The 3,619-nt window shown below is 38.1% G+C and overlaps 1 long non-coding RNA gene across 2 annotated transcripts; it reads left to right on the forward strand.

Annotated features, from left to right (window-relative positions):
- The first annotated feature begins 68 nt into the window (after positions 1-68).
- On the forward strand, positions 69-3,613 carry LOC116465326 (uncharacterized). 2 transcript variants are annotated; one of them, XR_004370239.2, is made up of 3 exons: positions 69-1,089; positions 2,215-2,332; positions 3,183-3,613. It is a non-coding gene; the product is annotated as an uncharacterized LOC116465326 (long non-coding RNA). The 2 variants fall into 2 exon arrangements; XR_004247165.3 differs by having other exon boundaries at positions 70-1,089; positions 3,179-3,613.
- Positions 3,614-3,619: the final 6 nt, after the last annotated feature.

A 3,619-nucleotide genomic window follows, 5' to 3' on the forward strand; every position in this document is an offset into this window, starting at 1 on the left:
TAAAAATACAAAAATTAGCTGGGCATGGTGGCGGATGCCTGTAATCCCAGCTACTTGGGAGGCTGAGGCAGGAGAATCACTTGAACTCGGGAGGCAGAGGTTACCGTGAGCCAAGATTGTGCCACTGCACTACAGACTGGGTAATAAGAGTGAAACTCAAAAAAAAAAAAAATTAGTTGGGCATGGAGGCACACTCCTGTAGTCCTAGCTACTTAGGAGTCAAAAGTGGAAGAATTGGAGGCTATGGTGAGCTATGGCTACACCACTGCACTCCAGCCTGGGTGCCAGAGCAAGACCCTGTCAAAAAAGTAAATAGAAATGGATAGGTTCGTTTAGTTAACACTAGTGAGGCAAGAACATAGTTTACAGATAATATCAACAGTGTTATTCCATCCACACACTCTTTTTCATTGTGCTCCCTGTTCTCTGAATGCCAGTGTTCAATTTCAAGGGATTTAAGACAAGGAGAATTAGAATAGGCAACTATCTTAATTCTCCATGTTTGCTTTCTCCCCCTCACTGTCTCTTTCTGCCTGTCAGCCTTACTAGCACAGTGAAGTACATACAGTAATCTTTGTTAATAAAAAGACTGGGCTATCTTATTAGTCTTAGGACTCTGATCCCCCCAATTTTAATGTATATGCTTCTCTTTCTTCATTTTAAAATGTCAGTCAATTCAATTATTAGTATTAGTCAATACAGTTAATAACAGAATGAGACCTTTATTTCATTTTTCTCATGTTTTTATAAAAATTAAGGAATACCACTTTAGAATGGTAGTCCTTTTCAAAATATTTCTAATGTCTTCATTTATTCTTGTGAAACATAAAATTTTAGTCCACAGTGTATTCTAGATTTGAGGACTTTGGTTCTCATTTAGAATTGCTAAAGGACATAAGGAAAATCGCAGCAGCTTACTTTTTTCTCAGCAAATATTTCGGCACCTTCACGAGTGTTAGATACCGTGCTAGGTCCTGAGGATACAGATGAATGAGACAAGGCCCTCGCTGCAAAGAGTATTTCAGTGAGAAGATGGGAGAAACAAATACAGATGCTCCTCGACTTGGGACAGGGTTACATTAACCCATCGTAAGTTGAAGATACGTTTGATACACTTTGCCTACTAAACATTATAGCGTAGCCTGCGGTTGGACAAATCATTTAACATAAAGCCTATTTTGTGATAATGTTTTGAATATCTCGTGTAATTTATTGAATACTATACTGAAAGTAAAAAACAGAATGGTTGTATGGTTTCTATTCAATGTGTATTGCTTGCACGCTATCAAAAATTTGAAAAATTGTTAAGTGCAATCATAGTTAGTGAGGAAGCATCTGTATGCAGGCAGGCAGTTACTGTACAGCACATTAAGCGTTGTGACCACATAGAAATATGCCTATTCTTAGGTTGGAGAAGGATTCCCAGTGGAAATTGGATCATAAACCAGCGTCCTGAGGATGAATAGGAATTAGCCAGGCCAAGGAGAAGCAGGATGATAATGGAGGGTGTTCCAGCCAAGGTGGTAGCCTGTGGCCAGATGTCAAAGTATGGTGCTTTCAAGGAATTGTAAGAAGTTCAAAAAGGTTGGCACATTGGAAGTAGGAGGCAAAGGAAAGGCTAGGAATGCTAAGAGATGAGGTCAGCTGGAGAATCTATGTCTTCACAAGCCTCGTAGGCCATACTAGTTAAGGCATCTGGTCTTTAATAAGATTTTTGGTCAGGGCATAACTTAATAAGATTTGGATTTAGAAAGACCACTCTGACTTCAGTATGGATGGTTTGTATTACAGTTATTCATTCCAAAGGTCTTGGTGGCCTAAAATAATGGAAATGGAGATATACATATATATATATACACATACACATCTATACACATACTGTATATATGGGAAGAGGATTAGAGGAGGGGAGGAATCCTAGGTTTCACACTTGAGTAATTAGGTAGACTGTAGTGCCGTTCACTGAGATAGGAAGCATAGAAGAGAGAAAATGAGGTTCAGATGAGCTTTTGATTTTAAGGAGCCCATGGAACACCCGGGTAGCATATCCACTGGGTAAACACAAATCTGGAACGTAACAGTGAGATATGGGGTGTGTATGAAGATTGAGAGTCAGTTGACCAATTGAAGATAATTGAAATCTAATTGGGGATGTGAAGAATCTTGTTCTCCCAAACTGATCAATTCAGTCATATTAAATACTGTGTATTTCAGACTTAAACCATTGGATATTGAGTTTATGAAGCGTTTGCATGAAAAAGTGAATATCATCCCACTTATTGCCAAAGCAGACACACTCACATCAGAGGAATGCCAACAGTTTAAAAAACAGGTGAGCAGGATGTGTTAACTCAGGTTTCTTATACCCTTCTCATAATTTGCAGTTTTTACTATTTTTAGTATAATGTGTTGCAATCCATTCCTCTTACTGCTTTACTGTATTGTCATTTATGCTGTATTAAAAATAACTCTTGAATCTTCTGCCTTAGTTTTCCCCTCAAAGCTCTTACCCATTATCATAATATCCTTATCCTTTGTCAGTTTTTAAATATGGTTGTTTTAAGTGTTTTTTTTTTTTTTTTCTTTTTTTGAGATGGAGCCTCTCTCTGTTGCCCAGGTTGGAGTGCAGTGGTGTGATCTTGGCTCACTGCAAGCTCTGCCTGCCAGGTTCACACCATTCAACTGCCTCTGCCTCCCAAGTAACTGGGACTTACAGGCACCTGCCACCACACCCGGCTAATTTTTTGTATTTTTAGTAGAGACGGGGTTTCACCGTGTTAGCCAGGATGGTCTCGATCTCCTGACCTCGTGATCCACCTGCCTTGGCCTCCCAAAGTGCTGGGATTACAGGCCTGAGCCACCGCGCCCGGCCTTAAGTGTTCTTTAATAACACCCCCACACAGACAATTTCTCCCCATACTTTTTAGAATTATTTTCTTAAAATGAATTCCCAGGAAGTGGATTATTCTTTCAAAGGCTGTGATTATTTTTATGGGTCTTTATCTCCCCCACTCCCCATTTTGTCATGGTGCTTCCCTACTAAAACAAATTCATTTTATAAAGCGTACATCTGTTTCACTGTGAGTTTGCCAGCATTGTTTGTTATTTTTATTTTGAAAACCTTTTGGGAATGAAGTGGTACCTAATCATTTCTTTATCTTTTCCTTTTGTTTTCCAGAAAGGCTGAACATTTTAAAAACAAAGTTTTCTTTTTGTAAACACCTGTTCAAATCCTTTGTCTTTTTGACCAGTAGTACTTGGTATTTCCCGTATTTATTGATATGGGTTCTTTTTATTCTGGGTATTTAGTTCTCTCTCATTTTCACTGTATTTTTTATATTTTTTCTTTTGCTGCTTATATCCTATTTTTGTTTTCAGTGTACTTTATAGGATATTTATAGTTTAAGTTATTGTTCAAACCCATGACCCTAAAATTAAGAGTCTCATGCTGTATGACTGAGCTAGCTGGAAGACCGCTAAACTGTTTCTCTAGACTCATGTCTAGTTGTCTCAATACTATTGAGTTATACAGTCACACATATTTCTAATTTAATTGTGTTTGGTTCATTATATATTACATTTTATGAAATGTAGGGTCAATTCTGGAACCTTTCTCTCT

The sequence above is a fragment of the Hylobates moloch genome, unplaced genomic scaffold (genome assembly GCF_009828535.3).
Source record: "Hylobates moloch isolate HMO894 unplaced genomic scaffold, HMol_V3 SCAFFOLD_6976, whole genome shotgun sequence".
Taxonomy (NCBI): Eukaryota; Metazoa; Chordata; class Mammalia; order Primates; family Hylobatidae; genus Hylobates; species Hylobates moloch.